General features: G+C 36.9%; 1 protein-coding gene and 1 pseudogene across 4 annotated transcripts in view; both read right to left on the bottom strand.

Moving 5' to 3' along the window:
- LOC141576417 (uncharacterized) overlaps nt 1-15,460 on the bottom strand; it is a 33,307-nt pseudogene extending 17,847 nt beyond the window's left edge.
- Nucleotides 1-25,400, bottom strand: part of DIAPH2 (diaphanous related formin 2) — a 797,042-nt gene that overhangs the window by 508,078 nt on the left and 263,564 nt on the right. The gene's annotated exons all lie outside the window — the stretch shown is intronic.

The following is a 25,400-nucleotide window of genomic DNA, read 5'->3' as shown; positions in this document are numbered from 1 at the left end:
TTTTCCTAAAATCAAGACCTGGATGTAATTGCATGAAAAGTGAAAAAGAGACATAGGCAGGCTCAGTGTTTACAAGCGCCCCTGCTTGTTGGAAGCACTGGGGTCTTTTGGCGTCATTGGAATGCTACCCTTTATGTAGGTCCATTGTGCGGTGATGAATGAAATGGCTACTGATGCTCTGTAAATAAAAGACTCACTCTCCCTCAACAGAAGCAGGTGCTATCGAACGGCTACTGTTGGCGCAATGACTTTCCAGACAAAAACTTTACACAAAAGCAACATACAAATAATTCCTGGGAGGCCTCTTCTGTGACTCTCCTAGACAATAGCCCAGCTGCAGTAATGCCACATGTGTCATTCTTAAGGTCACTTTGGTATGGGTGTCTTTTTTTATTGCACTACTGCAGGCATATTTATAAGGCACACATCACACAGAATTCGACATTTGGGGTTATATTTCACTACTTGATGAATATCTTAGTGTAAGACCTTTATTGCAAACAATCTTTTGGCCATCGATGTGTACAGCTTTAAAAATACAATTAAGTATTGGCAAGAAATAACTTTATAACACTTTATCACCCATCATATTTTACACTCATCTATTCTCTTAAAAAGTAGTAGTTGCACATACTTAACTTATTTTACAAAAGGAAAAAATTAGATTTGCTGCTTATAAAAATGTAAAGTGATACCATTTTTCATAATAATTCAACAATCCACACTAAGGGCTATGCTATTTCTAATTTACTTCCGCACATAATTTGCATAAATGGATCTCCACACCTTCATGGTTACAGGAAATTTTGTTAATATTGACATTAACACTAGAATGAATACAGGTACAGATGAGGCTAAGGGTTCCACCTGGAGTTGTATCAACAGGTTTTTCTATCCATTTATTTGGGTTTTTCTAAAAACCTTTAGTGTTAGGTGTGTCCAAAATAAATTACGGGATAAAACAGCAATGCTACTCTCAAAGTGAGAAGAAACATGAATAGAACCATCTTTTTAAATGCTAGCATACTGGTATACTTTTTTAGAAGCATTATCAACACTATAATTGGTATTTAGCAAATCTTCATGCAAGATACACAAAGGAAAATCAGAAGCATTCTAAAGAAAGGCTAAGCAGTATATGTTTTTAAAAACCAGCCTTCCACATGTGAGAAAACGTCATGTTGCTTACGATCCAATAAGACAATTCGCAGAAGTTTCAAGAGGAGGTCTGACGATGTGAGTAAAAATGATTTTCCCAGCAGTGACAGGACAGGAAGAAGGTAGAGGCACAGTTCTTAACCTCAACTTGGAACTAAAAGGTCAAGGGAGCCACCTGCAGTTTAAAGTCCTGCAACATGAACATTTTCCCGATCTGCTATTTAAAAGCACTGTTTCTGGGGATGATGTGAAGAGTTCCTGATTAGGTTAGACTTGCTCAGGAAAGTACATCGTGAGAATACTCCAAAAGGAAATTCATGTTTTAAGTTCTATGATGCTTTCAATATGAATCCTTTTCCTTTCTTTACAATTTTATATTAATGCATTCAGCAGGTACTTGAAACCTATTTATTAAGCATCTACTACACATTGGTTACTTTCTATTTCAAAACCAAACGGCAGAGGATGGATATAGCTTAGTGGTAGAGCTCATGCTTAGCATGCACGAGGTCCTGGGTTCAATCCCCAGTGCCTCCATTTAAGAAAAACCCCAAAACAAACAAACAAACAAACAACAAACCAAATGGCAGCTGGACTTGTATTATAAATGATACTTTCCTATCTACGTTATCATATTAGTCCTCACAAGAAGAATCTTCAACTTTTGGGGACACTATCAAACTATGTTATCATGTTTTTTAAAGTGAAGTTTACATTTTCCAGTTTGGATTACAATGATCCTCAAAGGCTTTTATTCCGTCTATCCCTAGCTAGGTTTCATTAGGTCCTCATGGATATCAAATACACGTTCACATAAATATACCCCAGTTAAAATATAAAGTTGTCAGGCAAGAGCACGGTCTCTTAGGAACCATGCATCTGTTCGGAGGCCTGAGAGCAAATGCCGTACTTAATGCTGGAATTAAGTCTCTGCTGGATCCTATCAGCATTCAGGCAGGAGAAGAGGCTATTTCCTGTCTCCAGTTTTCACACTGCAGGAGAATCTCCTTCACCTGAGATTTAGGAGACAGTTGACTAAAATGGTTCATAAGTCTGTTTACCAGTTATAAAAATTACGACATGATTTCTAGACTGTTGAAGATGGAACACTGGTTTAGAGATTACTGCATTTTCAATTGACCTCTGGGTAGGTAACTCCAAAGTCTGGATCTGGTTAGGGGAGGGCATAGCTCAGTGGTAGAGTGCATGCCTAGCATACATGAGGTCCTGGGTTCAATCCCCAATCTCCAGTACTGCCATTGAAAATAAACAAATTAAATAAATAAATAAACCTAATTACCCCCTCGCCTCTCCCCACAAAAAACAAAATCTGGATCTGAATCTAACAATAGCACATCAAATCTAACATGATGGAACATCACAACTGCTGCCTCCACAAGCAAACATTCCCCATGTAGCCCTGTGCCAGCTTTCTCAGGAGTAGCAACTACACTCCCAATCCAAGATATTACAAAAATACAGGGAATGGGGTCTAATCAACAGGAGCCCACTGGCTTTTTTCTTTCTCCCACTGGCTTTGTAAAGAAGGAGCAGAGTTGATGAGCTGGCCCATCCTGCATGGGTTAGGTCATTTCCAACTTGAGAAATAAATCAGTTGTTTTGAGCAAGATATATACCCAGGAGTAGAATTACTGGATCATATGGTAGTTCTATTTTTAGTTTTTTGAGAAACCTTCATACTCTTTTCCACAGTGGCTGCACCAATTTCTATTCCCACCAACAGTGTATGAGGGTTCCCTCTTCTCCATGTTCTCTCCAACATTTCTTATTTGTGTTCTTTTTGATGGTAGCCATTCTGACAGGTGTGAGGTGATATCTCATTGTGGTTTTGATGGTTTTGATTTGCATTTCCCTGATGATTAACAATGTTGAGCATCTTTTCATGTGCCTGTTGGCCACCTGAATTTCCTCTTTGGAAAACTGTCTATTTAGTTCTTCTGCCCATTTTTTAATGAGCTTTTTTTTTTTTTTTTTTTGGAGGTTGATTTGTATGGGCTGTTTATATATGTTGGATATTAATCCTTTATCAATCATATAATTTGCAAATATTTTCTCTCATTCAGTAGGCTATCTTTTCATTTTGTCAACGGTTTCCTTTCCTGTGCAAAAGCTTTTAAGTTTAATTAGGTTCTCTTTATTTTTGCTTTTATTTCATTTACAAGGAAAATTTACTTTGCAAGGGTTTGTTTAAAGTATGCTTCAGGTTGATTCTCACTAGACAGTTTCGCACAGTAACATTAATCAGCCCTTGTTAAAATGTACTGATAGTGAAGCTTGTGTTAACTCGATTACCTGAACTGAGAGGTGAATGGATCAACCACAGCACCACAGAACCAAGAGCTTACACTTTCTCATTCTTTAGGGTTTCTTTTAATTCAGCTGACGCTTCAGTTGAACTGGCATTATTCCCATTAGCTTTAGGGTGCAGGTAGATTTAAAATATAGGAATCTTGGCATTAACAATTTGACATATTTCCCCAAGGATCTGTTTCACATAATGATGTGACAATACTAGTCTTTCCTGATTTTTATAATTTCACTAACAAGCCTTAGTTTTTTAGCAGAAGACTCTTTCTTTTTATGTTGCCAATCGAAAGTATATCATTAATACTTAGAACAGCACCAAAATGGATAAAGTTAATATACTGTTCAAGTAAAAATATATTAAGGCCTATTACTTATTCGGAGGGAGAAAGCTGTTCCAAATCATTTGGATGATTGATCATTCCTGAGAAGCATGGTGTAAATAACTGATTAACTTTAAAACAATAAAAATACACAATGAACCATTCTTAAATCTAAAGTTTAAACAGCACTAGCCTTGGTCTGGGGCAGGCCCACGGGATGGATTGGTAAAGGGATGCGCAGAGTTAAGCAAAAGGTTATTGATGAGGTCAGAGGCACTGACTATATTATCAAAAATATAGCTAATTAAGCAACTTAACAGTGAGTCATCCACAAATCAATGATATAACAGTGGGTTACAAATTAAGGGGTTGTGATTAGTCCAATTCTGTGAACCTGAGGTTAAAAAAAAGAGTGGGGTCGGGGGGGATAAAATAGAACCAGCTATACAAAACTAAATATATGACCTAGAAATCAGGCTCCTTGGTATTTACCCAAATGAGATGAAACCTTCCATCTACAATAAAATCTCCACACAAATGTTTGTAGCAATTTTACCCATAATTGCTAAAACATGGAAGCAGCTAAGATGTCCTTCAATAGGTGAATAGATAAACTCTGATATATCCACACAAGGGAATATCATTCAGTGATAAAAAGAAATGAGGTATCAGGCCATGAAGACATGGAACTACTTTAAGTACATATTGCTTAGTGAAAGAAGTCAATTTGAAAAGGATAGGCAAAACTATGGAACTGTACAGCACAGGGAACCGTATTCAATATCTGGTAACTTATGGTGAAGAAGAATATGAGAATGAATGTATGTTCCTACGTGACTGAAGCACTGTGCTGTACACCAGAAATTGACACGTTGTAAACTGACTGTACTTCAATAAAAATATATTTAAAAAAAAACTATGGAGATAGTAAAATTACAGTGGTTGCCAGGGGTTTGGACATGGATCAGGGAGGGAAGGATGTACAGACAGAGAACAGGATTTTTAGGGAAGTGAACCCATTCTGTGTGACACTATGACGGCACGTATTCCATTAAACATTCATCAAAACCCATAGACTATACAACACAGGGTGAACCTTAATGCAAAGTAAGGATTTCGCTAATAGTAATGTATCAATATTGGTTCATCAATGGTAACAAAGGTACCGCAATAATGCAAGATGTTAACAGGAGAACGTGGGAGCAGGGCGAGGACATACCTGTAAACTCTGTCCTTTCCACTCAATTTTTTGTGAACCTAGAACTGCTCTAAAAATAGTCTGTTAATTAAAACAATACACAATTAAAAGAACATCAGCCATTTATGAATGTGTAATTGATCACACGGGTTTACAGTATGTTATAAACTAATTTCTGTCTATTAAAGCCAACGTATGGTAAGCATGATGCAAAAGTCTAATATAAAATGTGTTGGTATTTTGGTCATGTTGTCACAATAGCAGCTAAGTAAATTTAGTACTTCTCATAAAAATAAAAACTAAAACCAATAATAATAGAATCTTGTTTTACCACCTTACTTTGTAATGACTGAAGGATACTTTTTGTAAAAAATCACCCCAAAGTTTCATACACTAAACATATGTACATACAAACTTCCCTACTAAATGTCTAAGATGCTAGCCTCTCCTGTTTCACCTATGAATAGGCAAAAAAAAAATTAGAGGCTTGTTAACATAAGATAGCTATACTTTATCTTAAATGATTCACCAATCAACTGAAAATATATGAGCATATGATTTGGTGTTAAGGAAAACTTGGGACATTTAGCCTCCTCTAGATCTGGTCTTGTGTTTAAAATACTGAAATATATCACAAAGGCATTCAGTCAGATTAATAAACGCAAATGCTAAAACATTTTATGCTAATAATTTCCAACAGGCTTTGCACACAGTCATTTCCTTGCTCATCTAGGCAACTAAGATTTTGCTAGATTTACAGGCTTCTCCCAGGTCCTGGCTCTCCACTATGCCATCTTGGCACAATATGCTAAGATACAATTAATTTATAGCAGGACAGTTCCACTCACACAGCTTTTCCTCCTTCTATGATTTGGGTTTCATGAAGAATGTACCAGTAATCTAGAGAAGAGACATTCAGGTAATCTCTTTTTTTAAGTCACATCACTGTAACTTTGTTTTATCTTACCATCATTGAAACATTTGAAAAGGGCTAAAGAAACTCATTACTAGGAACTACCTGCACGTCAAGCTACCATTAGGTTGCACCATAAGATCACAGGTGGGGTTAAAAAAATTAACTTACACAAAATTGGAAGGTCATGTTATCAAATTAATTTAAAACCAAAACACTAATCTGAAAAGATACATGCACCCCAATGTTCATAGCAGCATTATTTACAATTGCCAAGATATGGAAGCAACCTAAGTGTCCACCAATAAATAGATGAATGGATAAAGAAGTTGTAGAGTGAGTGTGTGTGTGTGTGTGTGTGTGTGTGAGTGTGTGTGTGTAAAATGGAATACTACTCGGCCATAAAAAAGAATGAAATTTTGCCATTTGCAGCAACATGGATGAACTTGGGAAGCATTATGCTATATGAAATAAGACAGACAGATAAGGACAAATACCACTTATGTATGGAATCTGAAAAATACAACACACTAGCAGATATAACAAAAAAGAAGCAAACTCACAGATACAGAGAACAAACTAGTAGTTACGAGTGGGAGGGGGAGAAGGCAACTTAGGGGCAGGGGAGTGGGTGATACAAAGTATTCAGTGGAAGACAGGCTCAAGGATGTATTGTACAATATGGGGAATATAGCCAATATGTTGTAATAAATATAATTGGAAAGTAACCTTTAAGGATTTTATTAAAATTTTTTGAACAAGTAAAAAAAACTATTTCAATCTATCTGTACTGTCCTAAATTACTCTGACGGAGACACTTTCTAAGCCTTCCTACCCCATTTGAATTATACCTGAATTTACATTATTATTCAGTGCTTTATCAAAGCTTTACTGTATTTATGACCTTTGACTTAATATACAATACATAATCTTTGAAAAATTAGTTTTCTTCCCTCACCACCATCAACCAATGGGGGAAAAAAGGTAAAAACTCTAAAATGCTGACGTCCAGTAAGCAAAATTCATAAAGGGAAATGAAAAGACTGGTGGTAACTATTTATAATCCTTTCCTCAAAGGGCCATATTAGAAAGATTTAGTGATTATCAGGTTTGTATTAGGAGATACAACTTAAGGTTAAAATTTTCCGGTAATTATGTTTGACAAATATTAAGTAAGTATGTTCTAACAGACGTACCTAAAAAGTTCCTACAATTGACCTCAGGCAGCTCCAGAAAAAATGTTCAAAGCAGAAGTGGAGCTCAACTCCACACCCAGCTGCACACTGGGAACCAGTGACTTCCAGTTGTGCCAAGGACAAAAATCAGTCATATTTAACATTAACCAGTAAAACTCGATCTCCAAGTTTCTGCTAGAAACTGATATACTATCTCCTGCTCACTACACAACCCCAAAGAGCTGTCATGTGAGCTGAGGCCACTACAAAGTAGATGGATGATTGCTACACTTTCAGAGATTAAAACAAATTACATTGCGGCGAACAGCTTGGAAACTTCAGGAGCAGTAACAACAGGGAAATAACGCAGCAGCTAAGAAGTGGCTCCTTTCGAACAATAGTCTGTGGGAAGAGACGGAAGCCACTTGTCAAAGGTATTCATAGCACCCTATTCTATAAATAGTGGTGATAGCCTCAAACTATTAAGGAAAAAAGGACTTCTATATCCTGATCTTTAAGAATAAACCAGCTTACAGAGAGCATAAACTGTATCAATATGACCAATTCCTTAGACAAAAAAGTAACCCACAATATCCAGCACATCTCTGGTTATAAAGAAAGCTGATTATCTTTCTCCTCATTTTATCTGATTTTTTTTTCCTAGAGACATTTTGATGGCATTAAAACTACCATTCCAAAATAAAAGGTCAAGAATGAGTTAATTTTAATACTTCAAAATACGTTTTCACTTTCTGCCAAATTGGATAACTCACAGGCTAAGTGAGATGTTCTCTAAGACAAACGAGAACAACTTAACCTTAAGAAAAACCGAGCATCAATTTTTCATGAATTAGCCACTGGTGGGTTTGCATTTCATGAAAAGAAAGACTAAATGTCAATTTCACACTTGGTAAACTGCCCCACCTACTGATTCAAATGAAGACAGAAGAAATTCATCACAACATATTGATGGCTTGTAATTTGTTTCAAGACATACTTTTTCACTACTATTCTAGTTGGAGGATAATATATTTCTACAAAACGAAGTTAATAGGAGCTCCTGACATAATCATTTTACTTACTTTTAACAAAAAGATTGAGTAGATTTTTATGACATTCCCAGCAACAGAACTATTTAAACATTATTTGCTCAGATCTAAAGAAAGTATAAAGGAATTGATCAATATATAGTTTCAGAGTATAAATCTGAAGTTAGAGCACTCTAGCTACAGCTGTTAATTTTCTCTTACACAGATCATCTGCAGTAAAATTCTAGATGAAGAGGCTTTTTTAAAAGAGATCTTGAGGTAGTGTTTGCTTTCACTGAGGAAGGTGTGTTACAAAGCCACCTTGCATACGAAATGCCATGTGACAGTGTACATAGATACATATTTGCATGTGAGTCATGAAGCACAGAGTAAAACATTTTTAAATAGAAAGAAAAAAGTAAATTGGACATAAGGTCAGCATATTGGATATTTGTTACTATATGAAGCTTGGAAGGATGGCCAGAAGCTGGGTCATTTAAAGAACAAAGAGTGACTGCAGATAGGAAAGACAGTATGGGAATTAGAGAATTCAGTCATTTTCTTTTATTGTGGATTCATGAAAATCTAAATGAGACCTTCCCTAAAATGAAACACTAGAGGATTTATGAAGGGCAGAGCATTTACACGATAAAAAATGGCTTTATCTTCAAAGTGCCATTTACAAAATAATGTTCATTAAAAATGCTTATTGGTTCACATATAAAAGTTGGTATTAAAGACTGTTTGAAGCTAAATATGATAAATGTTGATGTCTCAGAGACACTGTGCATTGCCTAATTTCTTTTCTGTGGTGCTTTCATGTTTTTAGATAAATAAAAGTGCCACTTCTCCCCCTTTTTCCTGAAAGACATCGGTGAACACTATCCCATCGTTCAAGAGACTGAACTAAACATTTTATTCCAAAAATAAAATCAATTACTTTGTGGATAAATTTCTCCATGATACAAAAAAATAAAACAAAATCAAGTAAAAAAGTGGGAGACACTAATAACTCATATCTATGCTTCAAGTCTATATAATAATAAATCAAAATAACAACAAGAAGAAAACAGTACCATCTGACACTCATAACATTTACCATGGATCAGGCCACTAGGCTATACATTTTAATCCTTTTAACCCTCATGAAAACCTATGACGTGATATTATCATCTCCCATATTTTACAGATGAGGAAGTCAAGATGTAAGAGGTCAGGTAACCTGTCGTAGGTTACTCCGGTAATAAGTGGCCAGCACTTTGACTCCCAAGTCCATTCCCTGTAAGCACCACACTGGAGCTTCAGAATCTCCACCCACTACCCACTGTGAGGAAGCTGATGGTATCTCTCAGGTTGTTTTTAACTGACAAATGTCTCTAACTAGTTCTCGGAGGAGCAGAAACTGTAGGATTGATCTGGTTCATGTTGTTGAAAAGGTGGATGCTCAGGATTTATGACAAGATTAGGGAAAAAAAAAACATAAAAAGATGTTTCATGAGGGACAGCAGGAAATAAGCATGCAGAAATCAAGGCAAAGAAAAGTACACAACAAAAGTACTAAGTCTGGAAATCTGAAACAAAAATAGAAGTAAATTTTATCCAAAGAAAATAAAATTATTTTAAGAAGCAAAGCCAAGAAACAAACCTCTCTCCATCTTTAAACTCCAAAAACCTGGTTTTCAGATACACCATTTGACTGAAACTGCTAGTTTTGCCCATAAATTTCCCCTGAATTCTTCTCCATGTTTTTTCTTCTTGAACTAGTATCTAACCTTAACCACTATTGCCTTCCCTACTTGGTTTATGTCTTTTTCTTCCTTTGCCATTAACCATGGCTACTTCCCCTGGGTCCAATGCTGAGTTTCTGGTTCCTCTCCTCAATGACAATCTTAAAAAGCCCACCTTTCAACATTTAGATTTTTAGTTGCCTAAAACTCATCTCTAATTATGCATCCCACTGTGTCATGAAAGGAAACACAGTAAAAAATGTGAAGAGCACACTGCATCACAAGATGGCTCTTTCCTATTTCTCCATCATCAGGGCCATTCTCCATTTCCTTAGGCTTATCAGCCAAATCGATCCTTTGCCTCTTTGGCTCCATGGTCAACGCTCACAGATCCTTTATGATATGCCTCTTTCTTGTTCTATCCACTGCTATTAACACAGTTTCTCAGTTTTCACTATCTTCCCCTCTTGGTTGCTAAAATGATCATATATCTCATGCCCCTGCCCAAACCTTCCCCTTCTCCAGGGTCCACGTCTCACTGCCAGACGTGGACCCTGTTTGCCTCAAACATCACCCTACAAGATCCACCAAGGCTTACCTAGTGCCTGTTCGATACAACCTAACTTCCAAACTTTCTTTTCAAAGAATGATCTGAACAGATCTCCCATCCTCATTTCACTCACCACCTCCTGAAATGCATTTCTCACTATCCCTTGACGTGCCCTCCCTAGTCCAGTCAAACCGACTAAATTGTACACTCCCATCCAATATAGTTTTTGCAAACTCCTCACTCCGTGCCTTCAAAGGTAAACATCTTAAAATATCAAGACCTTGGGTATCTGGAACTGCCAACTGCACACATTTCTTTATTGAGCTGTGGGACTGGAGAAAATTTCACTTTGATGGAATGTCTTCCCTAACGAAGGAACAGTGCTGGGTTACTCTTCATCACAAGAGAGCAAAGGTAGATATTATGAAACACTTTTCTACCTAAGAACAAGCAGTGATGTTAAACCCTTGGTCCAAGTTCACACAGCAGCATCAAAGTCCAAAGTTTACACTGACTACCTTCCCGACTCTTTGCCTTTGCACCTTTCATCTTGGAACCCAACTGGAAGTCACAGGTACTCTGAACTCAGCCGAGTCTCTTGCTCACTGGTGCTCCTGTTTGCCTGCTGATGCTGGAAGCTTCCAACTGCCAAGCTAATTTGGTAACTTGGGGAGGGGGGAAATAGGTGTTGCAGCCTTTAATTTCTTTAATGCCAGCACTTGGGCCCTGACTACTGAGGTACAGCAGGTACACTGACAAGTGTGCAAAGTGACAGCTGACAGCGAGGGAGTAAACAAAATACCTATAAAAAGCAGACATGAAAACTATTAAATGACAGCAGACGGGGACCATGAGCCTCTCCCGGTATTCTCTCTGCGCATCCTCTCCAACTGAAAACTGACAAGCACGAACAGAGCAGCTGTCCACCCCCTTTTCTCCATGACTATTTTCTGCTCAATGAACGCATGAAGAAAAGGGAGGGTATCTCTCCAGTCCCTTCAGTTTCGCTGTGTTTAGTCCATGACTGCCTCCCTTTTCCTTGTAAAGATGCCCATGTAACAGACCAAGGCAATGCTCTGCTCTCAGCGACTCTGTTAACACATTTCAGGTGTTTTCCTAAGGAGGCTTCTTAAGGCATTACCCTGCTCTTTCAAACTACTTCTCTGCGGTGAACTCTTATTCATTCTCCAAGGTCCAGGGTTGCTGCTTCTCTGATGCTTCCCTCAACACCCTGGGCGTGTGTATAAGGAAATGCACAGCCATGCCGTGAGGCCAGTGACATTACCCCTGCTTTATAGCTGAGGCAACTAGGACACCAGGTTTCCAAGGTCATGGACTTAGTAAGTTTTGTCTAATTTCTGAGGCCATGTGCTTCCCAACTGTAGTGTAAGTGCCCAACAATTAGCTTTTGGGATTGTAACTTACGTGCCTGACATTAAGCTTTTTTAAAAAAATAAAGTATTTATTTATTTTCAAAATGGAGGTACTGGGGATTGAACCCAGGACCCCATGCATGCTGAGCATGCACCCTACCACTGAGCTATTTGTTACCCATTCCCACCCCAGGCCTTTTAGAGTTTTTTTTTGGGGGGGGGGGCATTAAGCTTTTGATGGGTGAGGCATCCACTTCAAAAACGTCCATCTCCAATCAACACATTGCCAGCTACGAGACTAGATAAAGGGCCAGGCTGCCCCTCTCATGAATTTCCCTTTTGAAGAGAGATCTAGTTGACTGAGATAGCTGACCATTTGACCTCTTGCCTTTCCCTTCCAGAGCTGTAATTCCTACTCTTGTGTTTTCAATTCACCGATAATGAACCTGTGAAACCCTAGGTACCCTACCCTCGACGCCAATAAAGGCAGAACTTCAGTCCACACTCTCTTTCTCCATCTCTCTATCCCTGACCTCCCTGTGTGGCCCCAGGCATCCAATGTACCCTCCAGGGCCTTTGAGTAATAAACCTTGTTTTTTACAAAGTTCCCTGATAGTTGCTGGTTGCTAAAATGATGACATACCTCATGCCCCTGCCCAAACCTTTCCCCTCTCCAGGGTCCACATCCCACTGCCAGATCAGTTCACCTCAAATATCACCCTACAAGATCCACCAAGGCTTCCTAGTGCCTGTTTGATACAACCTAACTTCCAAACTTTTGATTGGTGAGGTGCATCTTGCAATCATAAGAACCACAAGTACGGGTCCTGCCACAACACTGGCTCCATAAGGGAAATGTCTCCAGGGGACTGACCTCGGGCCCAGGTGAGTGTCCCCAGGCATTTCCAGCCAACAGCATCACTATTGATAGGCTGAGACCCGCACAAAACACCAATAGAAAGTTTTCTCAAAGGAATTCTATTTGTTATTAATTGAAGAGAGCAGATTCAAAAGTCACTCAGTGCTTTCCACAGCCTGTTTGGTTTATCTTATTAACTATTCATAACAGTAAGGCAGTTATTATTAAACTCAACAGAGTCCTGAGCATCAAGGAAGCTACACAATTTGTCGTCAGTTACACAGGTATTAAGTAACAAAAACGGACTGAACCCATATCTTTTGCACTAAATCTGAGGTTTCTGCACAATTATAAAGCTGCCTCCAGAACCTTAAAAAGTATCTCCAGCATAGCATACATCATTTTACTCTATAATTATTTATGAGTTGAAATGCACAAGTCCTAGAGTGTGAAATCCTCAAGGAGAGAGATGTGTCGTATTTAATATTTATATTTTTCATTTCCACTGTAATATATGAGATGGCTCATTTCATGGAAAGTATATGTGAACAAAGGATCTAGTCAGATTGACTGGGCTTAAACCCCAGCTCTGCCATTTCCAGGAGAGTTTAGCGGAATTATTTACCCACCTAGAGCTTCACTTTTTTTTTTTTTTTCTTTTTCAAATTAGGCTTCAATAATAGTATCTCCTTCACAGGGTTGTGAGGATTAAAGGAGAGAATGCATGTGACGTACTTGGCACAGTGGCTAACACACAGTAGCCTTTCGGTAGATGTTAGTGCCTATTATCCTTGTTATGGTTGAGGTCATTCACCTCAAGAACTACTCCTTTCAGCACTAAGCTCTCCCGCTCTCCCAGATGAGGCACAGTCAGGAATATCTTCCCAAGCTCCTGCTGCACTTTAACCCACGCTATTACCAAACAAAATGGCTGGCGGTTATCTGGTTTAACGGCTATCTTCCACTCCGTAAGAAGCATCCCTTCTGGGCAGGAACCATCTTATTCAATCTTACAACATCGCCTAACAGTGTCCCGCATGCCTGCATAAATCTCTCTGCCTGGGATATCCTTTACTATCTTCTCTACCTGGAAAATCTCTATTTATTCTTTAGAAACAACTTTTACTTTCACCGTGAGCCCTTCTCAACTGTCTCAGGACAAGTTACAATTCCCAGGTCAGTTTTTTTTCACACCTTGACTATAGTACTTACCACGCTATAGTATAATTTATTCATTCATCTACTCGCCTGTCTAACTAGACTGAATTCTTCCATGTCAAGAATCGCACTTCAGAGGGGAAGGGTATAGCTCAAGTGGTAGAGTGCATATTTAGCATACACAAGGTCCTGGGTTCAATCCCCAGTACCTCCTCTAAAAGTAAGTAAGTAAACCTAGTTACCTACCCCCTCCAAAAAAAAAAAGAATCCCATTTCATACACCAGAAATGGATACAACATTGTAAACTGACTATACTTCAATAATAATAATAAAAAGAACATCATTTCATTCCTTGGTTAGTCCCAGCCCAAGCAGAACATGTCAGATATTCAAGAATCAGTTATTTTGATGAATGACTGAAGAACAAATGAAGCAAGCAGGGATTAAACAATATCTAATATACTTGTTAAATGGAATTTGCAGTATTATGAGGTAACTAAGCTAGAGATCACCACTTATGAACTGTTGTGACCACTGTAATTATTACAGAGAAGGGTATTTGAGAGGGATTCCTATCTTCGTGGGTTATTTCAATTTGAAGGGATTATAGGAAAGTATACGTGTAGGTGGAGACTTGGAGTTAGGGCAACTAAGATTTTGCTTCCTGTCTTGAGTTGTTTAGAAAGCAGAATCATTTGGGGAGGGTATAGCTCAGTGGTAGAGCACCTGCTTAGCATGCATGATGTCCTGGGTTCAATCTCCAGTACCTTCATTAAGAAATAGATAAGTAAACCAAATCCTCCCCCAATATAAATAAATAAAATAAAAATTAAAAATAGAAAAACATCACTCAAAAAATGTAGCATAATCATTGTATAGGAAGAATTGACTGAAATGTTAAAAAAAAAAAAAGCAGAATCATTTGACAACTTCAGCATAATCATAAATAATATTCCATGGGGTCGATTTTAAGAAGAAAGAAAGATTTAGATCATTTCCTCCTTGAGTACAGGCTGTAGTCTTCCTCTTAGCACACGTCTGTTTAGGGAAGAGCAGAGGAAAGAGAGAAGATAGGGAGAAGGCTGGAGATGGGGAAAGTAAAATGCAGAAACAGAGGCAAAGACAGGAAAGGTGTGTGGTTTGCATCCGAAAATGAGAATACGAAAGATCTACTGGGTCATCTTAAATGTAGACTGCAAAGTTGCCTTGCTCTAAGACTGTTCAGCCTGACAATTTTGACAAGGACTAAATTTATTTTATAACAATGAAAAATACTATAATATTTTCCTTTGAGAAAAACCACTCTCCACTATCTCCTTATTCCATTTCTTGGTGATTTGGGAGCAAATAAAATGAGAATCAGAAATGTTGAGAAAACTTAGAACATAATTTGTTTTTGTTCCATCTCAGAATTAATTATGTATTGAAAAGTGATCAGTCTGATACAGTGAGTTAAAACAATAAGGAAAAGGGGAGGGTGTTTAGATCTTGAACTAACAATTAACAGTTTAAATCTTCTATGGAATCAACACAGTCATGCTTCAGGAAAATGTCAATGTTATCTGTTGGCTTTATTCACATTAGGGGTTGCGGCAAGTATAAATGAAATTGCAGCTAGCACTCACACTTTTTGATCGTCCTTTGCTACAGTCTGCACAGGGGTGGGTCGCATGACCCTGAAGCAAATATACATGCATTCAGTACAAGTTATCACTTTTTTTTTCATTGGAAAGTAAAGATAATGGATAAAACTTTTAATAATGTACTCGAGCTTAGACATATAAAAACATGTAATGCTTAAATACACAGAGTTAAGCCAATGTGTAAATGAGCAGTTAAGACTATAGATACATGGATTAGATCTGACCTACTGAGTGACAACAGACTCTCAGCCAGTGAGACTAATATGCATTCATGGATTAATGACTTGAATTATCAAGACAGTATTTGTTCATCAGCCTTTCTTTTTAGAGAAAAGCTCATTATGTCTATGATTTTATTTCTCGCTCTGATCTTGGAATGTTCATGCTGATTTCAAGAGAAAAAAAACTAACGTTGCATAAAACATTGTACCAAATTGAGAAAATCAACATTCCAAATGTGGCACAACTTAAATACACAGCCAAATGGGATTACCTTTGCAAGCAAGTTGGAAAAAAAAAAAAAATCAAGGCTACACGTACAATCTTCATTGTGTAACATTTCTAGGACCCGTTCCCATCTTCAGGGTTAAAAATAAGGAATAGGCACAAGAAGACAGCTAGCTCCACATTGATACGATCCATACTAATAAGGAACACGTTTGGCTTGGGCTTTTAAAGAGATCATAAGCCCCCCCCCCCCGACTCCTGCATTTGCCTCCTTTTGTATTATGTAAGCTAATTTCAAATAAATCTGTACACCCTGAGCATTTCCCCGCTGAGGAAGTCGAAAACAATGAGGGTTTGACAATGAACTGGTAGATAATACTGGCAGCTCACAACAGGAACACAGGAGGAATTATTAATTCTTATTGTACTAACAGTGTATTGTACTAATTGTATTAACAGTGTATAGGTATTTTTTTCATTTAAAATAGATATTGTACTTTGCAAAAAAGTACTTTTATTGTACTTTTATTAAAATAGGCATATATTTTAAATGTTTTATAAACCCCCCTGTTTCTGGAAACCTGAACCTATAAAGTGAGAGATGAGAGAGAAGAATCAATACTACTCAGCTAAAAGGTGCAAGACTGAATGAATCTTGAAACTTTCAGCAAGCTCTGTTTATTGAAGATGCAGGAATTTTCCATCCCTCGGTTGTCAGATCTTTACTTTAAAAGTGGGCAATTTGAAAATATAACATTCTACCTTTATTTTGAAAGTGGGCAATTTGGAAATATTATATTCCTATCATTTTTTTTTTTTAGCCTATGTCTTCTACTCACAATGGTCAAAGCCATTCCATGAGTCTTTATCTTCTTTTATTTGTCACAAACCATATTCCCCTCTATTCTCAAAGTCTAACCTTTATCACCTGTTAGGTGCACATACATGTAGTTTTGTAATAGACATCGGCAGAAAGATAATTCTGTAAACCACATTTCGGAGTTCAGCGTTTTTTCACTGGAAAAACCAAAACAACCATACTTATACAAACAGTTCATACATTTCATTCATGGTGCTTCATCTGAAGGAACTCATTATTCAAAACTGAAGAAAAACACACGGTCAAACTTAAGCCATAAAAAACTACCACCAAAGAAGCCATCGGAAGAGCTATATTCAAAAATCAGACTCTGAATTACTAGCTTTATAACCTAAAGTAGATACACTTTTGACCCGTGGTTTCTTTTTCTACAAAGTAAGATTGCTGTCTGTACTAAGTGTTAGCCAGATCATAGACTCTACAGGGACGTTGAACAGGTAGTGATAGTGTCGAAGGTCTTGACCATATTCTCTGCAAACAGATGACAAAGAATTGACTACACCCCTGGACCAAAAAATACCTGTTGCTATAATAAGCGAACATTATTGGTGGAGATAAAAATCATCACAAGAACTATCCGGTCTAGTATGCAGCGAGCACTATTTCAAACACTTTACGTACATTGACTCAATTGTCACAATAAGCCTAAGGGGTAGATACTACTATTATCTCCATTTTATAGATGAAGAGATTGAGATATTAAGTATCTTACCCAAGATCACACCAGGTACGAAGTGGTAGAAGTAAGTTTTTGAGCCCAAACAATCTGGCTCCAGAGCCTGCTTTCCTAATTCTGCTTTTTTAACCAACCCAGCCCTATTTGTCTCTCTTTTTCACCATGACCCCATGCTGATGAAATAAAGTACATATAAAGCAAGTGAAGTTCACCAATTTTTATTCTATCATAAAGGGCTACTGCTATGGAGAAATGCATGTTAATCAATGTTTCAATTTTATCTTTAGAAAATTAATACATTGAGTTTGGCATCACTCAACAACAATAAAAAACTATTACTAATATTAAAGGAATCCAGTTTTTCAAACCAAGAGTGATAAACATATCCTCCATAAACTAAGCATTTGTTGTATTCCTTTCCTGGGGCAGAGGTGGGTACCATTAAAATGAGATGGTTCTTCCTAACACAACTGCCACTTTTACCCCTAATCAAAAATCTACTCAGTAAACTATGGAGGAAAACATGTGGGTAAAATAGATTTTAGGGTTTTTTTTCTCTTTCGTTTGTGATAAATAACAGAGAATATTCACATATTCTAAACAGAAATGTCACAAAAGTTAAAGGCTGATATACATTAATTACTATCTTAACTGAGGTAAAGTATAAAAATTCCTTCAGAGTGTAACTGTCTTTATTGACTGGCAAAATACCCAACTTATATCACAGGAATTAAAAGCTAAGGACATCCTTTAAGGAAAACGTGCATTTGCTTCCTCTGTAAAATGCTGTCATTTAACTATGAATACAGCCTCCCATAATGTAATCTGATAAAACCTAAACCAGCCTTATTGGACAATGACATTTATAATAAAAGCATGAATTACACAAATGATAGTTGGTTGCATACCTTAGACATTTTAGCACTAAATTCACCATTTTACCTTTAATGTTTACACTATCTATTGAAATATCTTTTCAAAGCAGGGATATTAAAAGCATGACATTTAATATAATCAAAATGATCTACCTCATCAGATTAAATGAGAAAATCCTACAAAGTACATAAGACAGTGAAGATTGTTAAGAAAATGGAGACAATATCGAGGTGAGGGTAGGAATACAGCTTTGCCTAGAGAAAGGGCAAGGACAGCTCAAGGTCTTCTGAAGATGCATGAAATTCACAAACTCTCAGAAAATGAAGAATAGCTGTGTTTAGAGCTTTGAGATTCTGAAACACATCTATAATTATTAGTAACCAAAAGAGTCTCACAATTCCTATACACTAAACAAAGTTTAATAGGATTGAATACTTCAATGAAAATCTTGAAAAAATTAAAAAACCTAAGGTACTGGAGAGCCACAGGGTGTATATCCATTTGCTAAATGTGACTCAAAAACTCAAGCTAAAAGGTCATTTATACCATGGAGCAGTGGATATGGGAGAATATAATGTCATATATACCATCCAAGCCTCTCTTACACACTGAAGCCAAAGAATTCTGAGGGATAATTTCATAATACTTATATAACTCTTAGCTACCACAAGTACTGCATCTCCAAGGATGCATGAGTTTAAAATATTTCTCCACATTCAGATGGTCCCCAAGTTACCATGGTTCAACTTACAATTTTTTTACTTTATGATGAAAAAGCAGTATGCATTCAGAAAAAAATGTACTTCAAAGTTTGAATTTTGATCTTTCCCTGAGCTAGCAATATACAGTACAATACTCTCGTGATGCTGGACAGCTCCCAGTCAGCCACGTCACGAGGGGACATCACCAACAGACACTTAGAACACTTCTGTGTCCATACAACCATTCTGTTTCCCTTTCAGTACAATATTCAATAAATTATATGACTTTATTATAAAATAGGCTTTTGTTAGATGATTCTGCCCAACTGTGGACTAATGTCAGTGTTCTGAGCAAGTTTAAGGTAGGCAAAGCTAAGCTATCATGTTCTATAGGTTAGGTACATTAAACGCATTTTTGGCTTATGATAATTTCAATTTATGATGGGTTTAGAGGATGTAACCCCATGAAATGGAAGAAGAGCTGTACTATCACAATAGGACATATATGTGCATACATTTAAGTATGGATAAACAAACATCCACAGAGAAAGAGAAAGTGATTTCTGTACAGATTAACCTAAGAATTTTCTCTCCAAGTACTTACTGACACCAGTAAAAGAGGTAATCCTGAGATTTGTCAACACTATGCTTATATATATCCATTGAAGGGTAGCAGAATATGCCACCCCAGAATATATCTTTGGCATAAAGATTATTTTAAACTTATTATTTTTGAGAAACAGCAGGCACAGGAGAAGCTCTAAAAACAGAGTGGGTTAACCTTCTGTAAGAGAAATTTACATGTATAAAGGAAATCTCGATTTATAAGGGCACCTCCTTCTCTGTACCAGGAAGAGAAGGATGACTAAATTATAGGAAAATCTTGTTGATGGAGAAGGCACTGACTTAAATCTGCATGAAAAGCCTTACCCTGGCTTATTGTGCTTTTTCTGGTAACCTCCCATAACTAACCTCTCCCAGACTCCAACATCTTCTTTTATCTTTAGCTTAAGATGGTATTTAAGGTGGTGGTTTGGACCATGCTTTGGGGGCAGGGGAGGTAATCTCCCCAGGTAAATATGAGGTATACATGTTAATAAACTTCTGTTTTTCTCTTGTTAACCTGTCTTTTATTACAGGAGATCTCAACCAAGAACCCAGAAATGGTAAAGAGAAAATTATTTTTCCTCTCTTATACCATATACTCATTGTATTTCAGTATTAGGCCTTCAGAACTATTATGTTTATTATCTCCTTAAAGAGGGTCAGGGTGAAAAAATATATATACATAGCCATGGAAAAATAGAAACCCTTATTTAGGTGGTAGGTAACAAATCTGAATGTTCACAAAACACACTGTATTGACTAGGTGATAGGCAATTTTTGAGTAAGAAAATAAGGCAATATTCCATCTTTTCCTTATTGTTCTTATTTTGTAATTTTACTAGTTTGGAGTGTGACTTTATAGATCAAATTGTGTTCATTCATTACTGATATCAAAAATACATTAAGGTCAACAAACTTACCAATGCTCTTGGATTATACACACAATTATATCTCATCCAAATGCACAGTATATATAGTCATTGAGGATGATACAACTGTAGCAATTTACACTAAATATCTGTTAAACAAGAATTGAGGCTGTGACCACTAAGTTTTGACACTTAACACACACTCTAATTAAGGCAATATTTAATGAACTAGTGGTTATTACTAAGAAAAATAATGAGCAAAATCTGGCCTTATCATTAGACAATTTATTTAAAAATGTGACAGTATTGTCAGTGAGAATTCAACCACCTAGTTAATTTCTGTCAACATTTCACTGACAAAAATGCCCTAATAGAATCCTTGACCTTCAATAAAGAGTTTAAATGTATCAAGCACAAATCATTAAGTATTTTTCAAAAGCATACAATAGCAATTTTGACATTTTACAAGGTCATTTTTCAGAAGCATAAATGGATAAAGGTTTCATTCTGTAAAATCACTAACATAACTTTTATTAAATTGTATAAAATTAAAATTAATAAGGTCAATCACATTCCATGTTTTCTTTACTAGCATCAAAAACCATGTGACAAAAATAATTTAAATCAAGAATCGTCATTTCCACATTTCTGACCATTATACTCCATTGTGAATGAAGTAGTCTGAGGAGGGAACTTTTATGAGAGAATTAACTTTCCAAATAACTATTTCGAATTTCAGAGATTCTCGGCTATTTGTCTGATGGTATTTTTATCTCGAGGTGAACAGTAGAGAAAAAGCATCTAACTTAAGATGGCATGTAATAAAAATCTAGACTGTAAGTACAGTAGAAACAATTAATGATTTACATTTTAAAATCTTTTTTCAAGGCTAGTTATTTAAACAGGATTATCTGCTTTGATTAGGTTTGGGGTTTATAGGGATACCTGATTTCAACAAATTTTTTTCATTAACTAAGATCCTAGACCCTGAAAATACACTCTTTAGGTAGTAACTGCCTTAACCATTATAAGAGCATATTCAAATAATTAGTCTTTAGGGAAGACTAACACATTTCACTCATTTGTCAATTGTCTCCTTTGCAAACTGTGATGTACGTATGTATAGCTATAATGTTTTATATGTTACTAAAAACTGCCAATTTTCCATAATGAATTGGTCCCAATTTGACTTCAAATATGGCTGAGAATATCCAGTGAGGCTTCAACTACTGAATAACTTCCTAAGTCCTTATCTCCAGACTGCTCTTCCAGCTTACATGCTTTTCTAACTACTGAACATCTACAGCTGAGTATCATACTCAATAGGATCCACAGTTGTTTCTTTCTTTTTCCTACCAAAGCTTGTATTCCTTCTGTACTCTCTTAATGACTGGCACCCCAGATACCTCCAATGGTTGTAAATTCCAAAGCATTCCAGCCTGGCTTCCATGCACACCAACCCTTAGAAAATGCTAATGTTAAGACCACTAACGTTCTCCATGCTGCCATATCTAAAAGTTTTTGCTGTCCTCATCTGACTTAATTTCTCAGCAATACTCTACCTGATTAAACCAGCCCCTTCTGTCTTCCAAAAATATTTTCCTCTCTTGGCTTTTGTGATGACACATTTTCTTCATTTTGCTACGCCTTTTGTTAGCATTTCATTGGCTGGCTCCTCACTTACACTGGCCGCCCATGAAATGTGGGTATTCCTCAGGGACTAATCTTGGGCCCTCTCTTTTCTGTCTCTAAGATTCTTCTCTAGGTAACCCATCCATTCTCATGGTATTATATTCCATATACAAGTAGATAAACTCCCAGTCTCCCTCTCAAACCCAAATATTCTTCTGAGCTCAAATTTTCTGCATACAACTGCCTATAGGCCCTGGCCACTAAACTATCTTATATCTCAAACTTAGTAAGTCTGAAACCTAACTTTTTTTTCCCCACTCTTCCTCATCTCACTAAGGAGCACCGTCATCTACCACATGGGAATCATATTAGACTTCTCTTTCTTCCTTCTTCCCTGTCTCTCAGCTTCCCAAGTTCAATGCTATTAATAACTGCTAATTTCACTTTCTAAATATTTAGGTCCCTCTTTTACATCCCCACTGCCACTGCCTTAGTTCAAGTCATTAAAATCTCTCAATTAGATCATTAAAAAGCCTGCTAAATGCCCTCCTATCAATCTTTCATTTTCCTACTGAAAGCGATCATTCGAAAATGCAATCTGATCATTCATCACAAACCCCTAATTAAAAATCCATTAAAGGTTAACCATGGGTCACAGTAAAAAGGTCCTTTACTAGTTGACTTCAACCTGTAATCTCCTTCCTGTCCTTCATACCACATTCTCCAACCAAACATTTTATGTCTCACTCCTTGATGTGTGGTGCTTTATCACACCTGCCCTTGTTCATGTAATTTCATCTGCCCTGAATGCCCTTCTATTTTTTGGGAAGCAAACAAACAAAACTACAGAAACTTCAAGTCTCAATTCAAATGTTTTTTTTTTCCCCTCTGAAAACTTCTGGATTCATCTTTAATTACTCTTCAGTAATAAGGATGTTATTCTTTCATGGCTCTGTATAGCAGTCACCATTTTGGAGCACAGCAATTACTTTATGTATAGCAGATACTATATGTATCTACCTCTCTTGTGAAAAAAATGAGCTCCTTGAGGATGCAAACCCTTTTTTATTCATCTTGGTATACCTACTGCCAAGAATATGGTGTCCTGAGATGGAATACTATCTCCCAAAGAGCTAAGATACTGGCCCAAGACCATTCTTCACCAATAAACCCATTAGAAAAGGTGCTTCGCCCTGTGGATTAGCACAGAACGCCCTCTAGTGGACCACAATCACAGTGTCTTGTCACACTGGTGTGGTATCATCAATTCCAAGGTAAAATGCAATCAGTTTTTTTTTTTATAAATACTGTATTGAAATTTGTGAATCACTTTTTCAAAAAAAAATAGATGCCATGTTTCCTCTGTAATGAAGTCAGTTGAACTTGCTTGCTTTCCAACATATCTTTTGAGAGAGAAAGAACACTGCAAAGTTGCTGCTAGCCCCAGAATAACTGCGCAACACCTCACATAGGCCCATGGGAGCAGTCAGGATAGTAGTATCATTCATTAACTGCATTTTGTCAGGCAACGTCCTGCTCTAGATCTTCTTCCCAACAGCTTTTCAACTAGGAGTAAATTTCGAGACCTCTTTTCTGATTTCCCACTTAGAGACAATCTCAGTGTTCTGCCTTTGTAGTACCTTCCACATAAGTCACCCTCATGAATTCTGCTTGTAGGCATTGGTCCTATCACTACCCAATCCCATACCCTGACCTGTCATCCGATGTGACCAGCACACCTGGATGACTATGGCTATACAAAATTCAAAGCAAAATTAGATCGCTTAATAACACAAAAACATTAGTAAAACCTTACTATTATTCGGGGGAGATGGCAGGGAGAAGATGGGGAGGTCATTTTTTACTATGCCTGGAGCCTAAAAGAGAAAGTAAGGTGATGGCCTGAGATATACTATGCTTACTATTACAAAATGACATCCATTACCCAGATTTTGTCAGGAAACTTCTGCTCTAGATCTCCTTCCCAAAATACTTTTCATTTGGAGCAAGTACCAAAGTATCAAAAGGAATACGGAAGGTAACACAAAGCTTGTGTTAAAAAGAGAAAGTATAGATTCTTGTCTATGTGCTTTTATTATCTTGGTTATCACTGTTCTTTATCCAATCACCTTTTGAAAGTTCGATTGAGGTTTAATGCCAACTAGCCAGTCAAAATACCATCAGCAGTAATCTTCCTTGTTTACTTGGACCAAATGGATCCAATCTCCATATACTCATCATATTAACATTTCAGGCTAAACAGGGGTCTAGCAGTATGTATATAAAGGATATTCCCTTATACCTGTCAAACATGTATCTATGAACTTTCAATTACTATTGCAAACCTCAGCTATTACAAAAATTTAATTAGGGTGTAGGTCTTCATATGCACGACCACTATATTCTAGGTATTTTGGAGTGTCTCTTCTTTCTAAATAAACACTGATAAATTGAGGTACAGCAACTGCACTTATGGTACACTGAAGTTTATACCACCCTACTAGCTTAGAGACAGAGAAAACAAACTTGGTTATATATGTGTTCACATATATACAATAAGCTGGTTCTTCCAGTCATCCATTATGGAAATGGAGCTTTTATAATGTACTGACTTCTAAAAGCACTACATTGATTAAACAGAAAACCTCTTATAGCTACTGATATGATGCTACTTTATCCCCAGTGAATAGCAAGAAAAAATAAGTGATGATTTATTGCAGAGCTTGATGTAATGTTAAAGGGAAAATGATACCGAGGCAATTAGCAAATTCATAAATTATAGCATAGGGAAGAAAAGGCCAAGAAACAATGCCTAGGTTCAAATCATCATGCCCTCATTTATTATCTCTGTTATCTTGGGCAAGTTATGTGACTTCTCTATGCCTTATTTTCCTCATATATAAAATGGGACTAATAATAGTAACCTCAAAGAGTTATTGAGAAGATATAATGGGTTAATGCATGTAAGATAATTATAACCATGCTCGGCACAGAGGAAATGCTATGTAAACATGAGCCACTATTATTATCATTTCTTTTCCAGCCTCCATTTGTGAGTTTATTTAAATTGGATTTTCTTTCTAATGTACAAGTCTGCAATCATTCACCCAGAGGTCAGGAAGTATGCAAATTGCAATTAAAGATGCTCCATTTTGAAGTCAGGGGTTGCTGAGAAAAGAGAGAAAATGCTGAGATATAGTTCAGATTTCAATGTTATTGACATAATAATTATAGCAAATATAACTCTCCAGGTTACCATTTGCCTTATTCCCAACAAAGACA

The sequence above is a fragment of the Camelus bactrianus genome, chromosome X (assembly GCF_048773025.1).
Source record: "Camelus bactrianus isolate YW-2024 breed Bactrian camel chromosome X, ASM4877302v1, whole genome shotgun sequence".
Classification (NCBI taxonomy): domain Eukaryota; kingdom Metazoa; phylum Chordata; class Mammalia; order Artiodactyla; family Camelidae; genus Camelus; species Camelus bactrianus.
Note: the sequence above shows the minus strand (reverse complement) of the source record. Positions and strands in the feature narration are given on the sequence as shown.